This window comes from Salvelinus sp. IW2-2015, linkage group LG11 (assembly GCF_002910315.2).
Source record: "Salvelinus sp. IW2-2015 linkage group LG11, ASM291031v2, whole genome shotgun sequence".
NCBI classification, from domain to species: domain Eukaryota; kingdom Metazoa; phylum Chordata; class Actinopteri; order Salmoniformes; family Salmonidae; genus Salvelinus; species Salvelinus sp. IW2-2015.
The window spans coordinates 12,600,395-12,614,582 of NC_036851.1; the positions used below are offsets into that span (position 1 = coordinate 12,600,395).

The window sequence follows — 14,188 nt, forward strand, 5'->3', positions numbered from 1 at the left end:
TGGTTGAGCACTCATGAAAATAAGTGCTGGAGGCATTTCTGGCTCTGTAAATGCAGTCAATATCATAATCAAAGTAGCGGTGTACAGTAGTACCTAAGGGGTAAAAAAGAGCAAGAAAATGTATACACAGGCAACCATAGATCAAAAACTCAAAGCACTGGCTAAAGCGTAAATCAGAGTCCACAAATGCAGAGACATGATAGTCCTGGGTCCCATTTTGACATAGCTACGAGGCTTTGAGACCACCGTCCTTCGGGAAAATGATTGAGCCATGCGGAGAATTCCAAAAGTAAAAAAGTATGAAAGAACAACATTCTAGAACACCGCTGTGCATACGCGTACCCTTTTTGGACTCTAATAGACGCTAAAGGCCTATCTATATAATTGAATGTATGCAAAATGATAACATTTCCTGTCACTACTGGGAAGGGCAATATAGGGGAATGACTTGAAATTAAGAAACTTTTCTTTCATGGTGTGATGATAACGTCCATAAGGAACCAGATTATAATTCCAGCACGTTATCAAGCATGAATTTAGGAAAAAGTCGAAAGATCTATTTTATTTCAACATTTTGACTGATACAGTGTCTCTCAACCGTATTGATACAGCTACGTGAGTGGGGAGGAGATTTCTGACAAGGCTGCACGGTTACTGGTTAAGAAGGACAGACACATTTGGCTGAACTTCACTGCTGCCCGACTGAATACTGCTTCAATAAGAGATCAAAATGAGTTGAAAATGTGAAGAAAATGCTGAAGAGTTCCTTGCATGTGAAACAAGCACAATGCCTCTCTTTTGAACTGAGAGAGTTTGACAGGCACTCCTCTCCAATGCTGAAATAAAGTTACAGAACCTTAATGGACACTCACTTTAGTCGCTTGCTGGGGACACTTATCTTATTCCAGAAGCATTGCAAAATGTACATGTTTCCCAAAGGTTACTATGGAAAACAAAGATTTCCTTTTCTTTCAAAATTTTTCCTCTCCTGGAGGGAGGGAAAAATTGTATACATTAAATAAAAATATCCCCTATGACACATTTTCTCAATACCAGCAGGAACCATCCAATGAAATTTTTATGAAATGTCTCTAAATGTTACTATCCCATAATCTATTTAATGTCACTTCTGCACTACATCACTTCTGACAGGCTGTTGGCCTGCTGCACGCTAACCATTAAAGGCCGGTTTTTCTACTTCCTGCAAAGCTGCATCTGCCAGGGCACTCACTCTCCAGTCCACCAAGAAACTACCACACATGCATGTCACTGAAATGTGTGGCAACAATTAACACGCAATGTATAAACCAACCGACCATGTGTCTACGGCAGATCATATAGTTATGCCAGGTAGCAAAGTCATTCCAAACTTGGTTTGTCTCTGCAGGGTGCCTGCCGTGTCCATTGAGCTGCACGGTGCATGTCAGCCTCGGGATTACTTTCATCAAGAACGCAGGAACTAGGACAGGGTAGGAAGTGGTGAGGATTTCCAACACAGGACTGCCTGGACAATTTCTTCTTGCTATCATGGAATTCATGATTGAGGAAACCCACTAACGGTTTGATTAAATGTTCTTTCCATGTCATTTCAACAAAAACATTTGATGTGATGATGTTGAATAAACATGGAAAACTGATTGGACTTGCAAAAAGTCATCAATGTAAGGGAATCTCTGACTTTATTCACCCAACTTTTCAACCAGATCCAATGACATAGTGAAATGTTTTATTGATTTCACGTAGAATTTAGGTTAGTTGTCAACTCAACCAAAACTAGACGCTGAAATTAAGTCCGTGCCCAGTGGGAATGCGCTCGATAATGTCCATATGAAGTGCAAAGGGACAGAGGATCCATTCATAGCTACCAGACAAACCAAATTTACAGCACAGCCTCGTCTATATCACTCATCTAAAGGATGCTTTTCATCTCCCACAGCAAAACAGATATCACACCTTATCATACATTCCACATTCAGAGCACACCTAACCAGTAACACAAGTGAACTCACAGAGGACTCTGGCAGCCGTGGAGAACGCAGATACAAATATACACTGTAAATAACACATTTGGTCAACCAGTAATTGTTTAATATAAGAGCGGACTAAAAACCAAACAGATGCTCAAATATCTATTATACATATTAAAAGAGCAGGTTTAGTTGTGCATCTGGCTACAGCGAGTGTGAGTGGACACATCTGTTAGCCACCCATTTAAATCAGATAAGGGCACTGAGCAACAGCAGCAGGGTACCATGAGGCTGATGGACAGATGCTTGGATTAGTCCTGTGTTGATCGCTAGGAAATGATTTTCAATGGTGGCAGAAGAAAACTAGGAAGGATGTTATTTAGGATATTGATCTTGACTTTATTGATATGTCTTGAAGTTTTCTGACTGAACCTATGCCTATTTGCTAAAAGTGTACTTGTATAGCCTGTACAAAATTGAGATAATGTAGAAGAGAAGCCATTGTGGAATATTTCTATTTGCTTAAACTAGTTGGCTAGACATAGGATACTATGACCGCAATTGCTGGTCAACTACATAATCAGCAAATCCAGGGGGGATTATGATAGGGAGTCAGCGCAAGGGATTAGGCTACCAAACATCTGCACGCACTGATCGGCGTGGTGGCACACAGCTACTGACTCATAGAATACATACTTCCAGCATAACAGCACCCAAACTAAATCAACACTCCTGGCAAATCAGTGGCCTCATTTATCAAACATGCATAAATGTCTCACTAAATTCTGGCGTACTTGGAGATTCTAGGATTTGCATGCGCAATAAATTAGTGTGATTTATCAAACTGTCACATGCAACATATCATACTATATTTCTGTGCTTGTGAACGAGTGCTACAACCTTGCCCTCCATTCACCTTTAATGGTAACAAAAATGCCCTCATTTGCTGTATGATTTGGAGACTTTGGAACTGGATCAAGACAGTTTCTAAAAGAAAGGGCAACGGCAAATTTGATCACATTTCTGTAGAGGTGTGGTCAGAATGTTTTAATCTTTTGCAGTGACATTTTTAAACAAAAAATGCATGTGGCCTATAGCCAGTGCCAAACACTGGGGGTGCATTCTGCAGGATTGATTGTCTATTTAACTATTTTAAAGTAAATACTGTCTACAGCCCACACTTTTATGCAAAAGACGAATTGTTGTTCAATAATTTTGTTTATCAATACATGATTATGTTTCCTGCCTTGGGATAGGCTCTGAGGTTAAATAGGCTGTGATCACGCACTCCTATCACATAGCAAAACTGTAGCCTACACATACTGTAAAATATTTTTTAAATAGGCTACTGGTCTATTTACTTTCGAGCATGGTGGGCTATTGAATGAGCGATGGATAAATGGTACCCTGATATTTGTTGTGTAGCGGGAATAACCCAGTCATGACAGAAAAGGAGAGATATCCTGCAATATGATTATGATTTAGGCCAATATAGTAAAATAAAACAAATATATTAGGCATCATGCTGCTATGTGATCTCCTTACCAATGGCAAATGTAAATGTATCTGTTTTATCATTATGCCTATGTTTTAATATGTTATTAGCCTACCATTATTATAATTGCCTTGCATCAAACACCTTCATTTCCCCGAACATATTGCTTGCAATACAGTTGCTCAACCAATAGAAGTTGCGGTAAGCATGGTCTGAGATTTGCGTGGACATACGCACACTTTCCCGTCAAGTTCAAAATGGATAAATACCAACCTTTGTGGGAAAACTGGTGCGCACGCACCTTTGATAAATGAGGCCCCAGATCATTACAACTCCAAGTGGTACGCGCGCGTATGCATGGGGGACCCTGTTTACTGATGTAAATATGGGATAACACTAGTAGGATATGGGTTATGAGTTTTCACGGGAAAGTTACAGAGGTTCCTTTTCACCTGCAGTGTGGGCTATAAGCCTATACGGGCTTGGGCTACTACAGTTTCGAGCACTGATTGAACAATTCCACGTGAATGAAATGAAATTACAAACAAGGCTAAAGCAAATAAATAAACTATTTTGACAATATATTCGATTGGGACACAGATAACAAGCTATAATAGTCTAGCATAATAATGATAACAGTAATAATAGCCTAATAATAATAATAACAATATTCTTACCGTATGCGTAATTATCCCTGCAATTTGCATTTCATTTAAATAATCCGTGTTTCGATACTCCTAACAACATTCTGTACACATACATTCACTGTTGAATCGTGGCGACGCTGTCGGCGGCTGAGTATGCACTATGAATATTCCTCCCTTACTCGAGAGTGCAAGGCATTGTAGGCTATCCCCGACCGAATACATTAAAATAGTAGCCTACTCTATGAATGTCGCTTTCGTTGTTTGCAATGTAGGTAAAGAGTGCACAGTTTAACAGGAGCTCCCCGCGACTGTTATCTAAATATACTTACTGTGATGCATCATTTTCCTTCCTCTAACCGGAGCAGAGCAGGCACACGAGCTGTCCTCGGTGAGGCACTCACTGCACCGAGCATCCAAGCGGAACAGACCCTTCTGGGTAGTCTAAGCGGTCGAGATATAATAGAGCAATTCTTTCAGCTGGGCTCTAATACAAAATAACTACGCGATCTGTAAAACACTCCAATTCAGCAATACGCGGAAAGTATTGTAAACTAGTACGATTCCCATTGATTAGGAAAGCAGTGCCATGCCATTAGCGCATAAATCATTCTGCCTTATCCTACAGTGGCGTGAGCTGGCACAAGAGGAGCTGGAGGCACCTCCCACATACTTAGGACTTGTCTGAGGAAATCTGGTACAATAACTTTAAAGTTCACTGAAGTCATTATAACAGTAGTGTAACTATATTGTCAAGACTGTGATATTAGGCTACCCTATTAGATGAAAGAAATAACAATTCCAATGTTATGAAGGTATTCTTGTTTCCAAACTACCAACAAAATTATGAGAATTGTTCATTTAAAACTTTTTGGGTGGTCTTTTTATAAACATATTTTCTATACAATAGTCTCAGTAATAGGGTTTTTAGGGTTTTTGTTTCCTCAATAGTGTCTGAAACCAGCAATCAGGCAGGTAATAACCTGAGGTTTATCCTTCCAGAACAAGGTTTAGTGTCCTCATGCTAAATGTATCAGCCCATAACCCTGGAAAAGGCTACACCCAGAATGCATTAGCTGATCAAATATTTATATCTTCTTAATGAGATCACATCTCACCATCCGGATATTGCATTTTCCATTCAATACCATGAAATTCCCCTCAATTAAGCAGAATTGGCTGATGGAATCGATATTTACCATTGACAACAATGAGATGGTTAAGGGATACAGAGATGTACCCGGGGAGCAGGAGGTCCATGAGGTCAGTTGAAGAACTTTAAGCCTTTAAATCTACATCTTAATCAATGAACTGATTCTATCGACACCTGTGACTCCCAGTTACCAGTCCATAGACACAAGTCTGTATTGCCAGGAGCGTGAAGTCAGTGGTTTGATCATATTATTGAAGTCTCTCTCGCTCTCTCTCTCTCTCTCTCTCTCATCCTCTCGGGAACATACAACAATCCACTAGGTGGCAACAAGATTTCAAGTGAGTTGTCAAAATAAGACCTTTGTGCCAGAGGTAATTGTTAGTAGCTACCATAATGAAATTTAAATTCAGTTATTGTTTATGTATTTTTATCTAGACTATGCATGCAATAACATTGACTTGTTCATTCATACATAGTAATAATGTACTTAAAACATTGACAAATTGTCTTTGTCTGTCTGTCTGCAGTAGCTTGAAATCTATTCAACGTAGATGTATAAATTGAATTAAATACATAAGTATGCCTCACCTAACTAATTCAACCTTTGATCCCTTATTTTTCCATTATCTTCATAGAAGCCTTAATTATAGTAAGTGGTATTTAAGAAAATCTACTCCTTATAAAATAGTAAATGAAAAAAAGGTGATAATTAAGTAGAAGTAGATGAAATTCCCAGTGGGCATTGCAAAGAAGCTGGTACAGAAAAGAGCTTCAGTACAGAGGACACAGTGACCATAACCAATATAGTTCATGTGTAGATCTTATGTCTGATTGTAAAATATATTTAACTATAATATTATATGATTTAAAATGTTCAGGTGATTTTGGATATTTCCCATGATGCTCCTGCCGCTTTGAAAATTACGTTTTAACAGTATTTCCCTGTTGAGCTGTAAGCAACGTCTTTGTGGTCTTTCACTCTGAGCTTGACTAATGATCGCCTTGCCAAGACATTTAACCCCAGACTATCTGTCTTCTCGCTAAGGATAGAAAAGTCTCTGAACCATGAAATAGAACCGGTTGTACTCCACAATGGCTATAGCGTTTTCACCATGCGCCGGAATAAATACTTTAGATTCCGTTATTAAAGTAGGAATCCGCAGGTCGTGGATGACCCCAAAATAAAAAAGGATCAATCCAGAAACACTGGAATTAATTTAGAAAGATGGAAGAGTGATGCTGAAATGGCCACCGTTCTCATGGATTGGTAGGTAAGTGTTGGGTTTCGTGTTTAGCCTGCTAGCTACATTAGCAGTTAACCTTAGTATGTTCATGCTAGTTAACATGGCTAGTTAGCTAACGTCATCTGTATTCGGACTGTTACACTGCATAAACCTCACAATTTCAATTTCTTTATTTCAACTACCTAACTTTAGCTAACTGACGCTAGAGATGCGATTTGATGACATGACAGTGTGTTTGGTTTGAGAGGAATATAGATGAATATGACATTACATTGTACCGTGTACTATTTCAGTAACAATTTGTTTAATGTTTTCCCACACCGAGCCAACAACCCCCACAGACTCAGACTCGTCCCTTCTGTCCCAAGAGTTTCTCCAGGAACATTTTGTTCAAAAGAATGGCAAACATTACTCTCATTACAAGTATTTTCCCGTTTCTTAAAGAAACTTGAGAAATTAATATACAATGACATTGAGTTAGAATCAATACAATGAAAACTTGGTTTGGAAAGGCCATTGAAACTTGCGCTAATAAGTGATTTCAATGCATTTCAGTGATATATATATATATGTTTTTTTCCCATCAGCATCAACACTGCCAGAGTAACAGAACCATGGATGACTTGGCCTACTTCCTGCATGTTAAAAAATGAAACACATAAATCTCTGTTATGTAAAAATCCACGTTTTCATTTTAATTCACAATTAAAAATTTTACAAGGTAAAAGTGACTGTTTAATAAAAAATGGGACAGTTACAATGACAACTGAACACTTGTAGAACTTACATCACACGTACAAGGCAGGACATATAAAGCTCCCAGGAAAAAAATCCTACATGGTGCCGCAGAGAATCACGGAAGGAGGCGAGTAGAATTTCTAAGCAAACAGCTGGAGGCAGGGCTTTCTCCTATAGAGCTCCATTTTTATGGAATGGTCTGCCTACCCATGTGAGAGATGCAGACTCGGTCTCAACTTTTAAGTCTTTACTGAAGACTCATCTCTTCAGTGGGTCATATGATTGAGTGTAGTCTGGCCCAGGAGTGTGAAGGTGAACGGAAAGGCTCTGGAGCAACGAACCGCCCTTGCTGTCTCTGCCTGGCCGGTTCCCCTCTCTCCACTGGGATTCTATGCCTCTAACCCTATTACAGGTGCTGAGTCACTGGCTTACTGGTGCTCTCTCATGCCGTCACTTGAGTGGGTTGAGTCACTGACGTGATCTTCCTGTCTGGGTTGGCGCCCCCCCCCCCCCCCCCCCCCCCTTGGGTTGTGCCGTGGCGGAGATCTTTGTGGGCTATATTTGGCCTTGTCTCAGGATGGTAAGTTGGTGGTTGAAGATATCCCTCTAGTGGTGTGGGGGCTGTGCTTTGGCAAAGTGGGTGGGGTTATATCCTTCCTGTTTGGCCCTGTCCGGGGGTATCATCGGATGGGGCCACAGTGTCTCCTGACCCCTCCTGTCTCAGCCTCCAGTATTTATGCTGCAGTAGTTTATGAGTCGGGGGGCTAGGGTCAGTTTGTTATATCTGGAGTACTTCTCCTGTCTTATCCGGTGTCCTGTGTGAATTTTAGTACACTCTCTCTAATTCTCTCTTTCTCTCTCGGAGGACCTGAGCCCTAGGACCATGCTTCAGGACGACCTGGCATGATGACTCCTTGCTATCCCCAGTCCACCTGGCCGTGCTGCTGCTCCAGTTTCAACTGTTCTGCCTGCGGCTATGGAACACTGACCTGTTCACCGGACGTGCTACCTGTCCCAGACCTGCTGTTTTCAACTCTAGAGACAGCAGGAGCGGTAGAAATACTCTTAATGATCGGCTATGAAAAGCCAACTAAGACCTGTCTCTTATACACATCTAGATGTGTATAAGAGACAGGTCCGGGGGTATCATCGGATGGGGCCACAGTGTCTCCTGACCCCTCCTGTCTCAGCCTCCAGTATTTATGCCTGTCTCTTATACACATCTAGATGTGTATAAGAGACAGGTATACAGCACTTTGAGATATCAGCTGATGTAAGAAGGGCTATATAAATAAATTTAATTTGAGTACTCGCCACACACAGCATCTTGGAATGATGACCGTGTTGACAGATCCCACACCTCCAGGCCACAAACTGTTATGTGCTGCTCCTGGTTCCCACCTTTTACCCCCTACTAGGAGGTCATCAGAGCCTGTATGACATCAATGTGTCCTACGGCCCAGCTACAGAGGTTAAATTCTCAATGGCGCGTTCATTCTATCTTGTGAATTGAAATAGTGAGAAATAAAGTTGATGTGATTGGTTTCTGGTGTATCAGGTAGAATGTCACGTTGACACAATGCTGATGACGACACATGTAGTGTAGCTGAAGGGTTGTTCATCATAATCTACAGTATGACTGATTTTGTTTCCTCCACCCAACAGGTCCAAGCTATTCTGTGCATTATAGGTCACACAGAATCACAATCTGTTGACTACAGCTAAATGGGGGGGAAAGGGGGGGCATTAAGTGAGTGTCACAACAGTGTCCTTTGCATACATAGGATATGGTGTTGTGCTGTAACGGGTCATGCTAATGTGACCAAAAAAGTCTGGAGATGATGTGGAAACTGGCTGCTAGGGGCAACAGTGAGTGCTGTTACCTTCAAGTAGGTTTTGGTTTTGCTAGGGCATTGTGGATGGGCGTAAAAAGCGATATAAAGTTATTTTTGTTTTAAGCCTATCCCAAACCTTAACAATTTGGAGTTGATGCCTAACCTTCGAAATTTGATATTTGAGAAACATGGATGAACGTCTAATTCTGACGTGAGACTGTGAGAGGTAGTTGTGTTTACTTGACTGACCAAGTTGGATATTCATTCAGTCCTTCAAGTTGGGCAGTTCACAGCAGGAATCAATGCAATGCTATATAGGCAATGTGCTGAACAGGCAAACAGCCTCATGTAGCTAACTATTTTGGTTGATTACTTACCAAATATTTATTGATTCACATAGCATATCAATATATATTTTTTTCACATTTTTGTATTACCTGGTACCCTGCCAGTTTATCTGCAAACAGTTGGGGCTTTGTCTGCTCTGTGTTTGTTTCTGGTGGCTGTAATGTTAAGCTTGCAAGTGACTTCACTTCCTCTCCAGCTCTGGGGCCATGGCAGCAGGGTCATTCAGTTAGGCAGGATTTAGCCAAAGACACACCTTGCTGAGAAGGCCAGCCCAAGGCAGCCCAGAAGGCCAGCCCAAGGCAGCCCAGAAGGCCAGCCCAAGGCAGCCCAGAAGGCCAGCCCAAGGCAGCCCAGAAGGCCAGCCCAAGGCAGCCCAGAAGGCCAGCCCAAGGCAGCCCAGAAGGCCAGCCCAAGGCAGCCCAGAAGGCCAGCCCAAGGCAGCCCAGAAGGCCAGCCCAAGGCAGCCCAGAAGGCCAGCCCAAGGCAGCCCAGAAGGCCAGCCCAAGGCTGCTCAGGGCGCAGACCCCTTGTAATTGTATTTATTGTGACACCCCATTAGCTGCTGCCAAGGCTACTCTTCCTGGGGTCCAGCAAAATAAAGGCATTAAAATGAAGGCAGTAAAACACTTGTTTTCGTTCAAAGAGAAAACAACACAATTTTCCCTACATTTACCCCCATGTGGGCCAGCCCGATAGCAATCGAGTTTCACCAATGAGCGTCAGCCCCTTACCATTTGAGTGACAGCTGGCAAGACACACAGTAGAGCGAGAGAGAGAGAGAGAGCAATGATGTGGTGCACATATCTGCACATTGTTTCGGGGACCACTTTTGTCTCGTGGGCGCTACTTTCAGAACTACTGGTTCAAAAGTACTGGAGAATATCTTTAAGCTGAGCTATTGCTGATTTGGGGTAAGGCCTCTGCCTCTACTGTTATTTTTTTTATTTATTTTTTTAGATATACTGTGACATAGCCTACTACTGGTGTGCCACAGATTTGATTTATTTGATCCCTACACATGCATATTAAGGTCTCTTTTATTACTCTCCCTATGAAGGTTAGACTTTGGGAGCCATGAAAGCAGTGCAAGCAAAACACAAGCAGCTCTTCTGAAAACGGCATCTCGCGTTACATGGAAATCTGTTCTGATATCTCAAGCTTTTTTTCTGTGAAAGATCACACACAGGGTTGTGTGAAACCGAACTGTGAACCAGTGAGCACACATTGAGGTTTCAAAGAAGGGATAAAAGCATTTCATTCCAGTCTCTGAGCATCGTCCGCAGCTAGGGTCTCATTAGTCAAGCTGTATTTATCCGTCCATGCTCAGGAAGTCCTACTGTAACGTTATTTTATCAGGTTTTTTTATCGATGGATATGGGGTCATTACTAGGAATGGACAATATTTCCTGTCCAGTCATAATTAAGTCATGGTGCTGCATGAATTCATCAGTAAGGTTATAGTTTGACTGACACAGCTGGCAAAAGCTTTCTGAAAATCTCTGTCCTCTGCCTCAGAGTGGGGTTGGGCTTGGCTCTATTGGTACATCCGTTTCTCTCCTTTTGATAATACTCCAAATACTTGAAATGTTGTCTAGACAGTGAAATGGCATGCTTGTTTTAAAATAAGACTGCACTGTTTGCTATGGGATGGTATTTTGTATTGCAGCCCTAGTGTATAGACTCCCTAAACCCTCCACCTACCAAATATATTAATGGGAATTGCTTTTAGGATACAAAATCATCTTGGAGTTTGGGGGAGAGTGGTGACGGCTGGGGTAAAATGGGGGTGAGGGGGAATTAGGGTGCATGGGGGGTGCATGTATAATAAGGTTGACTATGTCACCAACCAGCAGCTCAGCATTTAAGTAAATGTTGTCTGCCTGGCATTGCTGTCACCTTGTTTTAGTCATTAAAAGGCTGGACCACCATAAGCTGCTCGGTAGATTTAACGAGAAATGCTCTCAGTGTGCTTTCCTGTGAAGAAGGAAAATCTTGACACAGGCAACTTTAAGGGTCCTTATGTTGACATCTTTAGTACAACTACTTCCATTTGTTATGGGATATATGCTGAATGCCTCAGTGGATTCCTACCGGCTCTCTCTATAATTAACAAAACAGTTCTAGGCCGCAAGTCACCGGACAAAATAAGTCTACAGAGACTGTCTCCTAAATCTGTGCTGTGTGCAACACATAAATGCTGCTGTTGAAGACAATAAACAGAAGAGACAGTTAAATCTCTATTTATCCCTGGATGCGAGAAATAACCTTGTTTTATGGGCTGTGCCTCAATGCAGAAAATTAGTTCCTGAAAAAGTAATTAGCAACTTGCTTCCTTTATAGGGTGGCATGGCCCCTTGTGCCCAATATTACCCACTTTCCTCTGTAGAATCTTTTTCTTGGCATACGCCCAGCACGGGACAAGTCAGGGTGGAAAGACAATAATTCCATGTGTGCCTGTTTGAGTTGATGCTTTGTTCTTGTCTTGTAGTCGCAGTGTTCACTCAGTGAACGTTTTAATTGTTTTACTGTTTCATGTTCTTAATCTGGGTACTGTACAGAAGCTCAAGCACACAAACTATTAACTACTGAGCCAATCAATCATGCCTGTAGACCTCAGTCCAGTCTTGTAGGCTTTAATCTGTTATACCACAGCTCACTTGAAAAGGCAGAACAAAACCCTTTGGGTCATGCCAGAGGCTCTATACTGCATGCTTTCGCCCTTGAACACAATAAGAGGCTTTTGACCTGAGGGCTGAGCAAACAGACAGCATTTGGAAATTGTGGCATTGATTGCATGAGAGCTGGCACTGTCTCATACGTCTAGACTTCGCTCCTAGAGATAATGGGGAACATTACTCACATGGTTGTACCATGTGACGCATTGAATGCCAGGATTGAGAGAGGAAAAAGTCAATAGAGTTGATAGAGCCATATATGAGGAAAAATATCTTCAAGGCAGATACAGTAATGACACTTTCTTCTTAAGTGAACTTGTCAGTCAATTACGTGAAAAAGTTCTGCAATCAATTTAGACACAAAAGAGGTGAGCTAGATGTCGAAATGAAAAGTGGTTGAGAGGTGTTGAACGTATATCAGCTCTTGATACAAGCTTCTTGAGATACTGCTGACATACTGTAATATGCAAAAGTACCTACATTTTTCAAAGAGTAGAACAATTTGGAAAATGACAAGTAAATGACATTTCATTTTATTTGACTACAAATGAATAGGGATCTTACCCTGGATAATGGCCCTCAAATGATGCTTTGTGCTTGCCATCTTTAAAGTCGTGTTTATAAATGGGAGAAAAGAGGAGAACTGACAACCTAATAGATCTGTGAAGGAAAATCAAAGGTGTATACTGATGCCCAACAGAGTATGGGTAACAGTAATTGAATACCCTTTTCACCTTACTGAGCCGAACTGACCCAGGTAGAGCTGTACTGCACTGGCCTGGTTACGCCTCCACTATAGTTGCTGGAACAGTGCTGGAAGGAACCATTTGAAATGAAAATATCAGAGCCACCACTGTACACTCTTAGAAAAAAAGGGTTCCAAAAGGGTTATTCGGCTGTCCCAATAGGTGAACCCTTTTTGGTTCCAGGTAGAACCCCCACAGAGAGTTCTACATGGAACCCAAAAGGGTTCTACCTGAAACCAAAAATTATTCTTCAAAGGGTTCTCCAGTGGGGACAGCCAAAGAACACTTTGAGGTTCTAGACAGTACCTTTTTTTTCTAACAGTGTACAGGTTGGGTTGAATTTCTATAAGCCTCTTAGCAGAAGGGACAGACCACAATTCGTTTTCCTGTCTCTCGTCACTATCGTTTCTAAGAGATGCAATAAACCGAGTTCTCTAATAACACCATGAGAGCTTTGTTATCTGTGATATGCTATGATAATTTCCTCTTCCTTTCCCCAATAAACTCATTTGAAAAGGATGTAACGGCCTGTAAAGCTCTTTGTTATCTTCGATCATTTCTCATTAACTCGTAATGAACAACTCAAGGATGAGCTGAAATATTAGACAAATAATTAGAGAGAAACTCATGCCGAGTCTGCTTAGGTCACAGTGCACCTCACAATTAAAGCTCTGTGCCTTATGCTGTACTGTATATGCAAATGAAATTGTTAATTAATTACTAGAATTGTACAAGTTGTGCTATGTCTTTCCCTCAAGGATGTTTTTGAGTAAAAAAAACATGGAACACTCCAAGCTTTTTTAAAGGATGAAAGTCTCTAACCTGTGGAGCTTGAGAAAATGCAGCAGGATATATACTGGATAAACCCGTCGCTCCATTGAGTACAGTGATGGTTTTTCAAGATCGGGAAAAGATCATAAACAGCGGCAGAAAGAAGGTGGTAGGAAAAAGTGTACTGTGTTAAGGCGTGCCACCCCATCGCCCTCGAGTGACGCGCTGATGTTCATTTCCCTGCTCACTGTAGCACATCTCATCTCATCAGGCCTTTCCAGGTGCAGCCTCTTGAGCAGTCCCTCCTCGGCGTCAGCCTGGCCCAGGGAGCTGCCTGCCGGAGCTGACTGGTTGAGGACACGCTAACAAGGGTATGTGGAGGGTATGTGTGCTAATGCTCACAAAGTACACAGGGGACATGCTGTGATGTGGGGCCTGGCTAAATCTCAGGAGTGTATCCACTGAAGCACATAGGATCACACTGGTCTTTGTTCAAACATACTCTGTATTGGCTTGGACACAACTACACTGTACCTGTAATTGCCCTAGAGCCATTGCAAAGTGTCAGATTT

At 41.7% G+C, this 14,188-nt stretch overlaps 1 protein-coding gene across 3 annotated transcripts in view; it reads right to left on the reverse strand.

Moving 5' to 3' along the window:
• The window catches only part of cntn4 (contactin 4), a 178,035-nt gene extending 173,302 nt beyond the window's left edge, over positions 1-4,733 (reverse strand). For 2 of the 3 annotated variants that reach the window (XM_023996149.1, XM_023996147.1), the window contains exon 1: positions 4,439-4,733. The gene's annotated coding sequence lies outside the window, so the exon portion shown is untranslated. Of the gene's footprint in view, positions 1-4,139; positions 4,402-4,438 lie in introns of those variants that run through there. The other variant, XM_023996148.2, reaches the window with a different exon arrangement.
• Between the last annotated feature and the right edge of the window lie 9,455 nt (positions 4,734-14,188).